Source organism: Pollicipes pollicipes, unplaced genomic scaffold (genome assembly GCF_011947565.3).
Source record: "Pollicipes pollicipes isolate AB1234 unplaced genomic scaffold, Ppol_2.1 Scaffold_2555;HRSCAF=2994_pilon_pilon_pilon, whole genome shotgun sequence".
NCBI lineage: Eukaryota > Metazoa > Arthropoda > Thecostraca > Pollicipedomorpha > Pollicipedidae > Pollicipes > Pollicipes pollicipes.
This window is the reverse complement of record NW_023596136.1, coordinates 46,873,028-46,890,057: the sequence shown is the minus strand read 5'-3', so window position 1 is coordinate 46,890,057 and position 17,030 is coordinate 46,873,028. Positions and strand designations below refer to the sequence as shown.

The 17,030-nt window shown below is 61.2% G+C and overlaps 1 protein-coding gene across 1 annotated transcript in view; it reads right to left on the bottom strand.

Annotated features, from left to right (window-relative positions):
* LOC119102738 (vang-like protein 2-B) overlaps positions 1 to 14,120 on the bottom strand; it is a 40,697-nt gene extending 26,577 nt beyond the window's left edge. Inside the window, exon 1 of the mRNA XM_037226199.1 lies at positions 14,078 to 14,120. The gene's annotated coding sequence lies outside the window, so the exon portion shown is untranslated. The remainder of the gene's footprint in view (positions 1 to 14,077) is intronic.
* Positions 14,121 to 17,030: the final 2,910 nt, after the last annotated feature.

Sequence of the window (17,030 nt, the reverse complement as noted above, 5' to 3'; positions counted from 1 at the left end):
CATTCAGCGCTCGCTTCTCATAAAGCTCGCGGCGCACGCTGGGAGTTTAAGCGCTTCGCCAACAGCTAACGGGCGTTTAGTCGCTAATATGTCTCTCCCTCGACATTTGTGATCCTCGCTCTCGGCGCAAGACCGGCACACAAAGCCGAGAGCGTGTGCCGTCGGCACCGGCGTCATTTGCACGACGAGCAAATGGGACCCGACTGCACCGCGGCCGTGCCCCCCGCCGGCTTTACGGCCCGCCGGCAACCTCCCGCGAGCGGCCGGCCCGGCGTTTGCACGTCCCCCGCGTCCGCCCGCGGCGGCGGCGGCGGCGGCGGCGGCGGCGATCGTTTGTGTCGGCCGGCAGGACGCGCGCCGCCCGGCCGCCGCCCCATTACCAAGCCATCAGTCGCTCTGCGGATCGTCACAGTCGGCTCTGCGGGTGACACCGTGCGACCCACGCTGGCCAGGTCGGCGCGGGTCGGCCGGGGTCCTGAGAGCGCGTGACGGCGTGCGTGACGAGACAAACGCGTCACAAAAGAAGCGCGGCCATCGGCAATTAGGACGGGCGGCGGCCGCTCGTTTTCGGCTCATTAGGAGCGTGCTGTATGATTGAATTGCGAGCGACGCGAGAAAAAGCTGGTGTCGTGCCGCGCGCTATCATCCCGCGGCGTAAATGGCGCTTTCTCGGTCACACGAGGGCGGCTCGCGCGGCGGCCGGGTCCCGACCCGAGCGGAAAACACAAAACGTCTCAGGGCACAGATCGGACGGATCGGAAGACCACGAGGACCTTACAGCCCAGCTACAGGACAACGAGAATGCGAGAGCCCTTTAAATGTCGCATTCCACACGCCACACCCACGGAATGTGCCAGACACATACTGCCCAGCGGCATGCTACCATGACGGGGTCGCCGAGGCTAGAGCCGTGGGACCGAGTCAGGGAACTTGTGTAAGAGTCCGAGTCTGACTGCTGGCGTTTTGAGTCCTCGTCTGAGGTCCACGTCCGCCCGTTGCGCGCGTGATCCGGAGTCCTCGGCGGTGTCCTTCGACCCCGAATTCGAGTTCGACCTCGCTCGTTGTCACGGTACATGAGTCAGAGTCTGAGTCAGAGTTTGAGAAAATTAGCTCTCAGTCCACGTATGTGTTTCAGAGCACTGAGCTCGGGTACATTGATTCGTTTTGAAAGGAATAAGCCAAAAAGATACTTAAAATCACATATTATATCAAGGGCAGCGATTTATATCTTATATTTATATTATATTTATATTTATGTTTATATTATATTATAATATATCGTATTTATATTTATATTATATTCGGATCAAATGGCGATGCTTTGCAGTTTGCAAATCTATTCCAGACCGACCTACCGGAACCTAGTCTGACCTAGCCTTACTGGCATGTTGTCAAGTCAGCAGTGGAATGGTACCACTGGATGGACTGATGACATTCAGGACCACCCAAGCCGTCTCCTAAACAGGGACATCGCACCTCGCACGGCTTGAACACGGACCCAGGCCCACGTCCGGCTGAGGAAAGGTTGACTCAGAAGCTGACATAGCACCGTGTGGAATGGCTCGTGACTCGACCGGCGTCACGCCGCGTCCTCACTTTTTACAGAGACGAAGACGTGGCCTGCGTCGGCAGTGAGCTCTGAAGCTAGGTACGGACAGCGCCCGGTGAATACTTCGGCATTTGACGCGGAGAGTTCAACGAGCTTCCAGAGCCAGGCGTTTCCCCTGCATGTTGTTCCTGCTTAGGCGAACAGTAAAAATGATCTATCTCATCTGCTTACTCGATGGCGAGACTTTTCTCTCAGCGCCTACATTTCGGCCGCGGCCACCTCGCCGGTGAAAGTAGGACAACAGAACTTCCCTCGTACAGCCGCCAGAACCAACACCCGCCTAAACACCACACAATTCACAGCAAACACTGCCCACAAGCACCCAACGCCGGTGGTCCCCTGGGAAGCGACTGCACTGGTCCGATAGCAACGGCATTTCTCCGCTCCGATGCCTAACTTGTCAATGCGTGCTTCTGGCCGGACGGGCAAAAGATAACACCGCCTTCTTGCGTCAACAGACGGCGCAACCAACAGGCACAATAAGTAAACAAACGTCCTAAGCGTCGACCTCTGATGCAACAGCCAGCGGCTCGGTGCCGGCCGCGCCCGCTGCCCACCAGCCGTGTAGCTCCGGGCTGCTGCAGCGTGCCCACCTCATGCGCCCCCATTTTTACTCCGGAACACTTTCCCTGTCCAGCAACAGCGCGACGCCGATTCGCCGGCGCGATAGTCTGCTCTCCTTTGTACAAGTGCCGATAACAGAACTGGTTGCGCGCTGCGGGCCCAGAAGTGGCGCGCCGAGAGTGCGGCCGGCGCGGCGCACCGGCGGCAGGGGCGGCGCGAGAGGGCAGAGGCGCCGGCCTCGCCTCACCGCACCGCCTCCGGCCACGGATGCCCGTGTGAAAACCGGCAGCAGCGGCCCCAACGACCTGGGAACATTACTGAATAACCATTTACCGTCCTTTAGCCGGCCCGGCGTCTGACTAGTGGTCCTGTAAACAGTGTGTTATCACTTACCGGGTAGGCAGGGTGCAAATTTGTCTTAACGGACAGCTAGAAGACAAAGACGATGCCGAATACGCAAATATCACTGTAATTTATTCATGAGCGGCCATGGCCGCTGGCCATTCTCTGCGATCAGATGCACGGACGTCGGTGTTTGTTTCTTCCGCGTAACCTAACGCTGACCTCTGCGTTGGAGTCACTGGCGCGCTAGGACTGGCAGTCTAGGCTGTTCCGGCGTGTTCGGAGACTTCAACTCCACCACTTATCCTAACTTGGTGGCATTTATTTGTTGAGCGCCTTAAATGTGTCCACGTGAGTGAACGCGAAAGCTGACACCCGTCCTCATCGTTGCAAAGCAATGCCACCATGAAACTCACGTGGTCGCTTCGTGGCTTCCACCTACGTGTTTCGCTCCGCAATGACAGGGCAGCCGGCCACAGGAGTCACGCGTCACGGCGCGGGACATCACGTGCTCGTTTCGCGGTCTCTCCGTCGCCTTTCGTTTCACACCGTCTGTCCAGTCGATCCCGGACGCCGCCGCTCCACGCTTCGGCTGCCGCGGGTGCCGGCGGCGCCCGGCGCGCCAGAGCGACAAAACTCGGGCCGCCACCGTTCAGTGCGCACCCTCGCAGCGCGCGGCGCCTGATCGTGTCCGGGCCGGGTCAGACCGCACCGGCGGCGGCCACGAGACCGGACGCAGCCGCCGCCGGCCCGTGAGAACGTCGCCGCCGGTGGGAACCGAGGAAGCACGCTCATCGCGTGACAGCAGCGGGACGACAGACGCGCGCCGCGGCCGGAGAGCAAACAACGACCGTCGCCGGGTGGCCGCCGCGCCGGCCCCGGGTCACGTGTCCCCTCAACCCGCGCCGGCCCCGGGTCACGTGTCCCCTCACCCCGCGCCGGCCGCGGGTCACGTACCCCCTCACCCCGCGCCGGCCCCGGGTCACGTGTCTCCTCACCCAGCGCCGGCCCTGGGTCACGTATCCCCTCACATCGCGCCGCCCTCGGGTCACGTGTCCCCTCACCCCGCGCCGGCCGCGGGTCACGTACCCCCTCACCCCGCGCCGGCTCCGGGTCACGTGTCTCCTCACCCAGCGCCGGCCCTGGGTCACGTATCCCCTCACATCGCGTCGGCCCCGGGTCACGTGTCCCCCCACCCCGCGCCGCCGCTCGCCGCGCGAGAGACGTCTCCATCGCGCCGCCGCCGCCGCCGCCATGCTCCCGGAGGCCTTGAATTACCTGTTTTCTGCACGGCGCGGTGCGAATTACCCGCACTTGGGCGGCGGGTCGGGCCCGGCTGATGACAGGGTGACGCCGGTGCCAACTGCCGTCGCCGGCGAGGGAAGCCAAGACGGCGTCGGCGCCGCGCCGACCGCCGCCGCGCCCACCCCGCTGACGTATGGCTCTGTTTTCGCCGCGCTCAGCCTCACGAGTCGGGATCGAGGCCCCAAGGTGGCAGCGTGGCGAAGATAACGAGATCTAATGGAGATCGTAGATGGCGCTATTGGTTTTTCCATTCGCCCGGTGAGCTGGTCGTATATAACATGGAATGGGGGACGTCATTGCATATGCAACGTATAATCTATCGCGCTGCCAGAAACTGGACTAAAAACGCCTCGCCCCTCTTTCAATGATTCCTCGAGCTTCCTTGAGGTAGGGCCGCCATCTCTTGTAAGAAATAGTGTATGAAATTCAGAACATGGCCTGACTAGATCCATCCGGGGCATATTCACTCGAGTGGTTGGAAGCAAAAGCCGGGTACGACTTCCTCTTTTCTCTTAGCACAATGTTGATATATGTGGCACAGCATCACCATGCTTCCCGCACACCATATATATATATATATATATATATATATATATATATATATATATATATAGACAGATAGATAGACAGATGTGTGTGTGTGTGTGTTTATATGTACGTATATATACATATATTGCAAGGCCCATAACAGACGTGCAGCCAATGTCCAGCCATCCCTGCGCAATGGTGGTTCGGCGAGTGTCGTCTAGCCTCGAGTTGGGCATCTGGGATCAATTCCGGCAGCAGGAAACTTTCCGACAAGTAGTCCAGCAACGTCATTGTTCTGCCACCTTTCTGATATATCATGATGGCAAACCAACGCACGCCGTGCAAATCAGTCCACTCAGTCAGCAACTGAAGGTTTCTGACGGTCAGTGACAGATTATAGAGCAGGCAAGGTTTTACGGACTTAATTTGCCGCGTCGCTATAATCCCGTTGTCCGACGCCAGGTACTTGGATCTACAGCGTATTGCAGTGGCGCTTGCGCCTGACGAGCAGTGCCGAGATTTCCGCGCACGGCCCCTGGGCCTCGAACAGTTGTCTCATCTGGTGGCCTATGAAACCGTACTATCTCTGAAGGCTTAGCAGATAAAACTCAAATCAGACAAAGCGATCCGCTACGCTACCAGATATTGCCGCAGTCAGGCTCGGGATAAGCCCCGGACTAATCACATTACCACACCATACGGAGGTAAGTAACCATGACGGAACAGTGTTTCCGTCTTAGCGCGGTTTACGGGGCCGCCGCCGCCGCCGCCGACCACCGTCCGTCCAAAACCCGGCCGCCATCTGAAATTTCACACATGACCGACTGCGCCATCGCGCCGGCGAATTAAATCATTCAGAACTGGACGTAATCGCCGGTGTAGCGGCCGGACAAATTGCCGCAGGTCAGGCTGCCCGATAAATCACGGCCGGCCGCGTGGCCGCGCACCCCCGACAAAGCCGGGCCCAGCCCGCTCGCCGGTCGCCTCATTTGCGAGCAGCCGCCGCGGCGGGCGGCGGCCGCCCCCTCAAACGGGTGTTTATCGCCCGGGCGGCCGCGCTCCGGCGGCAAAAACACGCCGAGACGCGGCCGACGCGGTCCGCACACCGACCGGGCGCTGCCCGGGCGCGCGGGCGGCGGCGGCCGGCGTCCGGCGGCGGCCGGCGCACGACCGGGGTCGATGACATCTCGCTCCGGGAGCCGCGGTGTTTTTCGCCGTTCGTCCGCCCGTGGGTACGCCTGTCGCAACGATCGCTCCCGGGGGAGCCTGTTGAAACCCTTTATTCTCGTCTTTGACGGTTCACTCAGGCTTGGGCGTGCTAGTACCTGGTGTGTGCGCCTTGGGTGAGCTCCTGCTCGGGTGCGTAAGCACTCCCGCTCAGCGATCAGCGGCGGGGAAGGATTACGGCTCTCTCCGCCCACGGAACTCTGAACCACGCGCCGGTAAGCCTCCCACAGACACAACTCAATGAACCGCGCACAACTCCCCACTCGACGCCTCTCTTCAGCCTCGCCGGCCGCCCCGCAATCTTGCCTTCGATCTGAGTGCGCCGACGCGCGCGCTGGCCCGGTTCCGATCTGACGGCGGTCTGCCGTGACTCGTGCGCCGGAGGAGGTCCGGCGGTCACGGCCGCGTCACTCGCCGCGCCTATCTGCGCCGCTATCGCCGCGCCGACCATTCATCCGCGCGCCGTGGCAAATAGGATAATTGCGCCTGCGATTTTAAATATTCACACATTACGGTGCCGGCGGTAAAAATGCAAGTCAGCCGTCGGTGACGGGCAGAAGCGCGGGCGGGATGCTGCGGGGCGGTCGGCTCTCCGCGCGCCGCTCCGACAGGCAATCTCGCCGCACGGCGGCCGCGCCAGCCCGATTTGTCGCCCACCGGTGCGTGGCCGAGGGCCCCCGCTAAGAGGCTGGAGGTCACTGCCGGCACGGACGACGTGACGCAGCAGCGGCGGGCGGTCACCGCGCCCGGTGAGCGCAGCACCGCCCTCGGCCGGCCGAGATGCCGAAGCAGCCAGTCACTCTCCGCCGGCGACGGCACGGCCGGGTCCTTTTCAGACAGCTTCCATCGCAGCCAGTCATTCCTCTGAGGGTCCGAGGACGGCGGGACCCGAGTCTGATCGTGTTTCCAGCACAGCCTGTCAGCTCATGCCAGGAGTGGACAACATCCCCCCCCCTCATCTTGGTCCCGGCACAGTAAGCCGGTTTGTGATGGGCCGGGTAGGGCAGGACTGTCCTCTGGCACTGCAACGGAATCCACGTCGCATTTTCCCTCCGCCAGGGGAGAGCAAGGGCACCGTTCTTGCTCGAACCTCAATCGCAGTCGGAGACCCAGTCCCGGCCGATGTGCGTCGGCCACGGCGGACGTCGCCAGACCGGTCCGCGCTGCGAGAGTGGTCCAGGCCGCAGCCGAGCTTCCGACCGATCCTGAGCTGATGGGGCGCGGGGGGGGGGGGGACACGCCACCGCCGTCCGCTGGCCACTGAAGCGCGGCGCGGGCATTGACCTCTAACTGACCTGGCCAGCCGGCGCGTGCTGCAACTCACGTGCAGTTCGCCGGGCCGGCCGGCCACTCAGGAACAGCCAAACGAACATGGCCGCCAGTTTATGGCGGCCGTAAAGTGGCCAGAAACGGCGCATGATCCTCAGGGGAGGGGGCGGGCCGGCCCGGCCAGCCGCCGCCCGCTCGGCTGGTAAGGCACAGCCCCTCCCTTGGGCGGGGCCGCCGCCAAACCAGAGGCACCGTCGAGGTCTGGTGAGGGGAGCTGTCTGAGGCGGATGCATTCACCGGCGGCAGGCGGTGAGCAGAGAGGCACGGCCGGTCCGGAGGCCAGCGGCGGACCGGCGGGAGAACGGAGCGCGGGCGTTCAGCGTCTGCTGCTGGACACCTTGTGAATACGCTCTCCTGAGACGCGGCGAACAGCCCACAGGCCAACATGGGCCCACACCCAAATAAGGAAAATGCCCTCCCCACGATTCTAAAAACGATTTCTAAGTTAGGAGGACAAAACTCGTGTAAACAAAACTAGGATCCCGTCGATGGAGCTAGGCCGGCCAGTTTGTCCATAGTTGTTAGCCCAGTCCCCAGCCGAGAAATCCGAGTCCCCAGTCGGGACCGGGAGGCCGCAGCCGAGACCGAGAGGCCGCGGCCGGGACCGGGAGACCGCGACCGGACCGGGAGACCGCGACCGAACCGGGAGACCACAGCCAGCACCGGGAGGCCGCGGCCGGGACCGGGGGAACGCGACCGAGGCGGCGAGCTCGCGCGGCTCTCGGTCCAGCGGCGGTGACGTATCGCCGGGTGCGGCCTGCAGGATCACGCCTCGCACCAGTAATTAAGATTCCCGGCTCGCTTTAAATGGCCGATTTGTCGGGCGTCGAGAGACGCGCCCCATCATTACGGCTGCTCCATATAAAATAAAACAACCCCGCCTCTCTACTCCCCGCTCTATCTTCCTACCCGTTTGCTTCCTCCTCTATCTTTTCCGCACTCGCTTACGGCCCTCTTTGTGCGTTGCTGACGATCCATGGGGCGTAAAATGGTATGGCTCTATTTCTCTCGTCATCTTTCGCTTTTGCTTTCTTGCACCCGTATCATGAACTCATCACTTAACAACCGGTGCTGCCTTACACGCCATCGTACAAGCTGCATTGTCTGGCACAGACACGCGTCGGTAAGTGAAGTACAATGCTGTGAAAGGGACATCTTGCCAGATCGCTGCACCGTGCAGCCGCCGAACAAGGCTGGCGATGCCATGCCAGGCCTGGCCGCGGCTCCAAACTGCCAGCGGAACAGACGAGCCCCGAGAGATTGAGCCCGTGATTAATGTGTGGTTTAAATCAACATCACAACGGGACCGCTTTCCATCACGCAACCGCCGCCGATGGGTCTAAGGCGGCCGTCGCCGACACGACCGCCTCGTACCGTCTGAAGTATCACGCGCACCTTGTAATTTGAACCGATCCTCCAAGTGGTCCTCTTTCACGCGTAATTTACGGCGTCTGTGGCGTATAGACCCCTGACAAGCGGCGGCCAACGAGGCGGGGAATGAACGCCGACAGCGGCCCAGTTGGGGCACACGACCACTTCCAGCCGATGCATGGAGCTGCACGGCGGTGCTATTGGTGCGTTTGCGATGCTGTAATAACGTCAGTGTTCCTGTCTGAGACGGGGCATTGAGCCTCCTGTCTTCGACGGGACCACTCAGCCGGACCTACTGTCCTGTCTATGATATGGATGGCCCCGGCAGAGCGCGTTAGTGCGGTACCAGCTTCTGCACTCCGCACCTCCCTGGAACCGAGCTCGCGCAGAATGACGTCATCGTGAGGAACCTTGCTCCGCAGCCTCACAGGAATCACTCATGGAACTCTGCCAGGCTGAAATGAGCCTCTGAACCCCTCCCTGGGGTGCAGCACCGGCCTCCTGCAGCTCTCCCCACAGCACTGCGGCGGCCTCCGCCGCCCTGACCGGCACGAGGCGCGAGACGCCACGCACAACAGCTGGTGCCCGTTGGTCGACTGCAGATGGCTGTGACGTCACAACGACCGGTTCTCTGCCGTCGGCTAGTAACACGCTCCCAGCCGCCACTGTCCGACTCTGAACACGCTCCCAGCTGCCACCGGCCGGCTCTGAACACGCTCCCAGCCGCCACCGGCCGGCTCTGAACACGCTCCCAGCCGCCACTGTCCGACCCTGAACACGCTCCCAGCCGCCACTAGCTCACTCACTCGACTGACCTACCCGGGAGCTCCTCAATCATTTGTCACAGCAGAGGATTGTCGCCGCGTTTGACAACTGATCTAATCAGAAGGCAGCCTACTGGAGCCACCAACCGCCTGGCGGGGGCGGAAAGCTGCCGCAACAGCGGCGAATCTGATACAGTAATCCTTTCACCCAGCGTTGAACCTGCAGAGCGACTGCAGCGAACGGTCGCAGCAGCCGTCCAGTGACGACTCGACGGTAATAGCCGACGTCATTGCGACACCTGTAGACGGCCGCAGCAACAGAGGCCACGGAAGTCTTAGCGAAGACCGACGACAACCGTGTGTGTTATCGAGCGGTAAGCCGAACACGGACCGCAGACAGCACCCCCTCCCCTCCCCCCCCCCTCCCAGCAGCCGCGACGGGCCTGTGCCGTGGGACCCGTCCCAGCGGGCCTCCCCCTAACCGACCGCCAACCGGGGTATCTGCCAATTAAATCAGCCCTTGTACCAGATACTGCGGCACGCACGCCACCGCCCTATCTGCGTATCGCATCGGCGCCTCGCTTGAGTGGAAATCGTGATGATACATGGGTGGTTGCCGATGCCGTGACATGTTCCTGGTCCGAGGTAATTGGCCGCCTGACGCACGGCCAAAGTTCTGGCCAATAACAGAGTCATTCGGCAGGCGCGAAACGGGGCCGCTTAGCCACGTATGACTGCCATTCTCGCCATTTCAGATGTCTCGGCGTCCGGGTGGCCACAGCCGAGTTATCACGCACGCGCGTTATCGTATGCGGCTCTCCCAAGGCGATGGTTCCCCCGATGCAAATACCACCGACGGCGCTGGCCACCAGCTGGCTAATTACGCGGCCCAATCAGCTGCATAATTGAGTGGGCCGACGCAGCCGATGCCGTGAACGCGGCCCGGACGTTGCAGGGGCGAGGGAGGTGCCCCGTCTCACGCACGCGGACGATTGGGCTGCTGGGGCTGCTGCTGGGGCAGCGGCGCCAGCCCAGCGGCTCCTGAGCAGTCGACGGACTCGTGCGCGCACCAGTTGGGCTCTCTCGTGGATCGCTGGTATGGTGGACGCATGTGATCGAGTCATGTAAATGACGGCGGGAAGGGTGCAGAAGAACGCCAGACCCCGCGAAGAATAGTTTGTGTTCTCGTTCTCGAGCGAAGGGCCGCGTTTATCTGGTTTTGATATATTGCAGTCAGTTGCCAGGCTGTCGTCGCGTCATCAACTTTGGGCACTGGATGCCCTTCTGGAACCGGTTAGCGGTCCACTGTCACATGATTACAGCGTTTCTGAGGTAAAATCCGGTCAAGCTGAGTGCTGACAGCGTCGAAAGAGCGGACATTTCCTATGTTTGTACCCGCGAGGCTTGGTAAATATTTAGACCTACCAAGGGAAAGAATGGTGGCATACCTCTGGAAACATTTGTTTACATACCCTCGCACAAAGCATTTACCAGCGGGCATGTTTACAGTGCCGTTAACCAAACACAGCTCCAGATCACGTGTCCGCGTGAACGGAATGTCAGCAGAGTGGCGAGGTTTGAGCTTCGGCCAGCGACCCTGTGATGCAGCCCTAATACCCTGCAAGATCGCGTGAACCGTGCATTGTTTGCATTGATCCGGCCCCAACCGCCGCCGGCTTCCGAGCTCCCCCACCTACCCCACTTCCTCCCCAAGCCTTCCGCTGCCACCAGCGCCCAGACAGCGGCCTTTACTTCACGGCCCGTGCCAAGGCGCTGAGGCCGACCAATTAGCGCGCATTGGTGTCTTCTCGTTTGCAGACGCTCTCCAAAGCACACACGTAGCCACGGGCGCCGCCTAAAATACACGCCGACGAGTGGCGCGCGGTCAGGTCCGGTGGAGCGCGCGGTGCGGTATGCTTTGAGCGCACGTGCATCATCGGGCAGCCCACTCCCGGCTGACAGCCACCACGGAGCCCGGATTGCCGGCACTGGCAGCCGCACTGACAGCCGAAAGCTCTGTCGGTGCGCGGCGGGGCCGGCGGCTTCTGCGCACGCCTGTTCTCCCCGAATGGAAAGCTGTTTAACTGCCGGGTGCGGCGATTACATCTGATTGAAGCTTTACAGTCGGCGAGCTGGGGGTCAAAGAGCGCAGAAGATTGGCGCCTGCAGCCGCCACAAAGCTTCACCCGACACGTCGGCACAAAGCGAGCGGGGTTGATAGGCCACCAGCAGCAGACTTCCTTCCGCTGCATTCAACCGACCGAGCGCAGCGCAGCATCATCCTCATGGTATATCGCCGTTGGGACAGGGCGCACTTTGCCTCAGGCGCATCCGGTTTATCTGAGTGCAAGCGATTGTCTTGTCTGCCAGACAGAAGATCTTATTCTCAGCAGGTCTCCCGTCGAGTCGCAAACAGGAGCTGGAGCATTCACGGTGCTTGGCCGCCGGGGCAGGTCGGTATTACGAAATGACATGATGACATAGTCACGCCTCCATGAATTACACAGGAATGCAAATTACCACACGCACCGACACACTTCGAGAGACCTAGCATGTGGTCCGTCACAGTCGTCTCCAGACAGATCACTTTTAATTACACGCGTCTGCAGCGCCAGCCTCCAAGCCGCCGCGTCCAATTCGGCCCGGTAATAAAGCGCTCTCGCCGCGCCGCCGTCCCACGGGAGGCCCGATAATGACGTCAGAGGTCAGCCGCTTCCGGACGGCGGCCGGCGGGGCGGCGGCCGGTTCCCAGGGTCGCGACCGCCGTCGCCCGGGCCGGAGCCGGACCGGCGGCGGGGACAGGTCAGCCGCTAAATGGACAGCGGGGCGTTCATCAGTGTCGCCGCCGCCATGTAAATGCCCGACCGGCTAATGTCGCCGTAATCGCGGCAGGTAATCACCGACGGAAGCGACCGGCCGCGCAGAACTGGCGCACGGGGAATACTAATGGTGGCGCGGCGGCGGCCGCGAGATGACAGGCGGCCGACACTGAGGTCAGGGCGCCGGCCGGACCGCGGGGCAGGTGTCACAGGGCAGGGCCTCGCGAGGCGGCGGTGTCGCGAGGACCGGAGCACGACTCTGGGAGCTGGGCTTCGTGAGCGAGGCTACCTGAGACTGGTGCTGTGGGAGACTAGGGAGGTCTCGAGAAACCTGGTGGGCCTGCCGGGAAACTCGTGACGGAGACGTAGCGATGACATGTTGCAGCAGCAGGAGCAGAGCTGGGGGAGACTGGTGTGGCTGTGGCAGGAGAAGAGCTCGGAAGACTGATGTGGCTGAGGCAGGAGAAGAGCTGGAGAGATTGATGTGGCAGTGGCAGGAGAAGAGCTGGGGAGATTGATGTGGCTGTGACAGGAGAAGAGCTCGGAAGACTGATGTGGCTGTGGCAGGGGAAGAGCTGAGGAGACTGATTTGGCAGTGGCGGGAGAAGAGCTTGGAAGACTGATGTGGCTGAGGCAGGAGATGAGCTGGAGAGACTGATGTGGCAGTGGCAGGAGAAGAGCTGGGGGATTGATGTGGCTGAGGCCGGAGAAGAGATGGGGAGATTGATGTGGCTGTGGCAGGAGAAGAGCTGGAGAGACAGATGTGGCAGTGACAGGAGAAGAGCTGGGGAGATGATGTGGCTGTGGCAGGAGAAGAACTCGGGAGACTGATGTGGCTGTGGCAGGAGAAGAGCTGGAGAGACTGATGTGGCTCTGGAAGGGGTAGAATTGGGGAAACTGATGTGGCTGTGGCAGGAGTAGAATTGGGGGAGACTGGTGTGGATGTGGCTGGAGTAGAACTGGGGAGACTGGTGTGGCTGTGGCAGGAGTAGAGCTGGGGGAGACTGGTGCGGATGTGGCAGGAGTAAAGCTGGGGAAGACTGATGTGGCTGTGGCGGGAGGAGAGCTCGGAAGACTGATGTGGCTGAGGCAGGAGAAGAGCTGGAGAGACTGATGTGGCAGTAGCAGGAGAAGAGCTGGGGAGATTGATATGGCTGTGACAGGAGAAGAGCTTGGGGAGACTGGTGTGGATGTGTCAAGAGAAGAGCTGGGGAGACTGGTGTGGATGCGGGCAGGAGTAGAGCTGGGGGAGACTGGTGTGGATGTGGGCAGGAGTGGAGCTGGGGGAGACCGGTGTGGATGTGGCTGGAATAGAACTGGGGGAGACTGGTGTGGCTGTGGCAAGAGGAGAGCTGTGGGGACTGGTGTGGATGTGGCAGGAGTAGAGCTGGGGAGACTAGTATGGATGTGGCAGGAGAAGAGCTGGTGAGACTGGTATACCTGTGACGGGAGCAGGGTTGCGGAGATATCAGTGGTCCGGATAAAGCGCAGTGAAGCGTCTGAATAATGGCCCAAGACGATCAAATACGCTGACATGTGTCTGCATTTTCAAAGATGAACTTAGCCAAAAAGTAGTTCTCAAGTCCACAGTATACCATATTCGAATCTGATTTGGGTCAACCTCTGCGCGGCTGTGAGAGTCCCGAAGTCGATACACTGGTGACGAGCCCCTGCACCGGCTCGCCGGATTACACTCCCCGCACATCGCGGTGCAGCTGCCGGCGCCGTCCACTGGCGGGACCACTGGGCTCAGCACGCCACTGGCCTCCCGAGAATGCGTCCCGAGGTTCGACAGCGCCGCCGCCACAACATCGAGCCCTACGGCGCGGATTGCCGAGGCGGGCGGACGGGGTCCGGCCCGGGTCCGCCCATGTGAGCCCGCGCCGAGGTGGGGCGGTCGTGGCTCTGCTGCTCCGGTTATGATGAATACGGGCGCCCTGCCGCCCGATCGATAGAGCCGCTTCAGCCGGGCGATTGATCGGCCGCTGGATCTGAAAGGCGCGGACCGCGGGCCCGGAGTTGGACAGCGCCGTTTCACGGCGAGCCGCACTCGTCGGATCGATCCAGAGCCGCCGCCGCCGCCGCCGGCGCGCTGCAATGTACGGACGCAGTGGCAGACGGTCGATGGCCGTGGCGCCAGCCTGCTAGCAGTGGGCGTCCGCCGAGCGGCCGGCGGCGCGCGCGGCCAGCCGGCTGCGGTCGCCGCCATCGCGTCTCACCTGGTAACGGCAGCCTCCGGACGGCGGCCGGCCACACATCGGCCGGCCGGGCGGCGCTCTCTCGCTCCCTCCGCTGACGTCACCGGCCCGCCGCGGCGCGTCCGGGGCGGACTGCCGACACCGCTCACCGCCGATCGCGTCGCACCACCCGCGCCGCGCCGCCGGACACACCACAGGCCAATGTCAACACCACCGAGAATAGCGCCGCAGCCGCACCACCTCTCCGCGCGCCGACGCTCCGGTTCTGAGGCGGCCGGCGGCGGCGTCGCACGAGCGCAGCGCCCCTGGCGGCCGGGCCGCGCAACAGGCCGTGCCCCGCGGCGCCGCACGCCGGTCCGGCGGTCGGTGGCCTTGGACCAGGAGAGGAGCGATCGGAGACACCGGCCGGACGGACTGGACGGTGGAGGGCCGCCGGCGCAGCCGCGCAGAATCGATCCCCAACGACGCCGAAACGCGCGCGAGTAAATTAAACTCGCCTCAATAAGTGTCGGGGGAGTAGATTTAGGGAGCGGAATCACCGGCTGGGTGTAATTGAGTCGGAGTCCGGGAAGGTAAACATTGATTCCCGGCGACGGCATTTGATATTGGGCCCGGCTGCGGGGATGGACCTGCGTTCGACAAATGTGAGCTTCTGAGCGCCATTCTGCTGGATGACGTCACAGTACAAGTCGTAATTTCATTGGACGTGATCGTCGGACACCAGTCGGGCCGAGAGCTGCCAAATGTGACAAGATGGAAGCCATGCGCCTGTCGTGCATGGACGCCACCCGCTCCGGACCTGCTATCATTTCTGAGTCGGCGGGTGGTTGAAGGTTATCAGAGCGATCGTCAGCTTCCAGGAGTCAAGACAGCTCCGCCATTTTTTTTTTCTTTTTGGCTTCTCTGGCAAATTCGTGGTCCTGCCATGCCGAACCGACTCTGCGACACCCGCGGCGGTTTCCGTCACAAGCGTCGTCACGCGGCCCGTACTATAACCCAGCTGCCCTGGAGTCCACGCGCTGGAGACCGCCTCAAGAGCAGGGCTGGCCCGCCCTGATTACGTCACAGACCGAGCGGGTCGCGCCGACGGCCCGACGCCGCCGTCACTGGCACCTGCGAGGCTAATCGGTCCACTTTCACTGCCCCAGAGGAAATCTGCGCACGGTACTGGAGTCGGAAGTGACACCGGTACCGCGACCCTGGGGACGACTCGTCGCCCTGTCGGACCGGCCGCCCCGTCACCGGCAGCCATTGACAGGCCCGCTAAGTCCGGGAGACCGATGAACTAAGCACACGCCACCTGGATCTCCCGATAGCCGTTACAAACCACAGGTGCGCCATGGGCGAGACGGCAGTGCATCAGTCCGCAATGTAAAAAGCGGCTGCCATGTTACGAAAAGGCCGCAGTATTTTCCTGCTATTCACACACAACTTGTTCGTCATGCGATGGTACCAGTGGCAAAGCAATGTGTACTTACATAATGATGGTCCCCAAAGACGTCCAAGGAAAATACCGATGCATCGAATCGTGCAGGATGATTGGTGTCTGTGTCATGGACCGAATGCAGACGGTGTAATGGCGTAGTGGTACCGAGGCTTCGATCTCACAAAATGTATGTACATCTCGAATCGAATGCTGTCTTTTAGCCGTCCATGACACAGACATCGGTTGTACATGCCATCGGTTTAATCGCTCGTGCAGGAACCTCTGTGCCTCTCCTCTCACATCATAAACAACGGCGAGCTCTGTGCACCTCAAATCGTGAAGATGCATTGATCATTACGTTCATCCTGCCTTGTCGCTTTTTCAAGCTGTGATTGCATCTTGCACACCTGCAAGCAATGTTCATGCCTTTGAGCCCATGCCTGGGATCTTTATTGCGTGCATCAACAATCGGCACGACCCAGAGTCACACCCACAGGAACTCGTGCAACACATGTTCTCGAGGTGTCTGTGTGACCACCGGAATATGAGTGGTTGTGGCGCCGCCTGGGCTGCCTCCCGCTCCTCGCCGAGACATTCCGCGCCAGCTATCACGTTTCAGATGACAACGCCGATGTTTGACGAGACTCATTCATTAGGCAGGCCCGGTGCGGCTGATTGGCCGGCGTGCCCCCGCCCGGGTCGGCCGCCTCGCCCGGAGGGTGGTCCTCCGTCACCGTCACCGGGGAACTCGCGGACGGCGGCGAAGGGCCGCCTGATGCAGTCCGCAGTCGGAAGCGTTTCCTGCCAAGTGGAACGGAGGTCGCACCGGGCAGCCGTCTGATTTCATGCTAGTTTTAATCACAGGAAGATATACGATATGCCGAAGGGCAAGAGCTTGCAAGGTCTAAACATTTCATAAGCCACAAATGCCTCTCTTTGTGCGGGTAAAAGATGACGTGTGCTGATGATAAGTGTGCTGATGCATATCTCCCTTTCTGTGTTTTGTCGCGTAACCCACGTGCATACACCTCCAATTACTTCCCGGTCAGCCCCCCTCTCTCTCTGGCAAAAATTAACCGTCACCATGGCATGGCAAACAGAAAAACGGGACAACGGGGAGTTTGCCGCCGTCCTAGGGCATTCACCCGCTACTGTCCATGGCCCCTAAAGCACTGCACCCGGATAGTGTCAGCCATCACCCGCAGCACCACTAACACCTAACGGAGCAAGCTTTCGACTCTTCGGATCATACAGACATCAGCCGCGTTGTCAGGTGAAATACGGGATGCACATTCCTATCGATCAGCCAGTGCATACGTCCAAGCCTCCCAGTGTATCTCCTCATGAATTAAGCAGCCAAGCCAAACATGCTTTATATAAATGCTATCGGGGCGAAGCGCGGAATGCCAAGTGTTTGACAGCTTGCCAGCTTGCAAAGCGGTGGAACAGCATTGACCCCGGACTAGAAGCCAGTAGTTGGCTGATTACCTGTCAGCAGAGGCTCTGGCACTACCTGTGTGGCAAACAGCGTCGAACGCTTATTGGCTT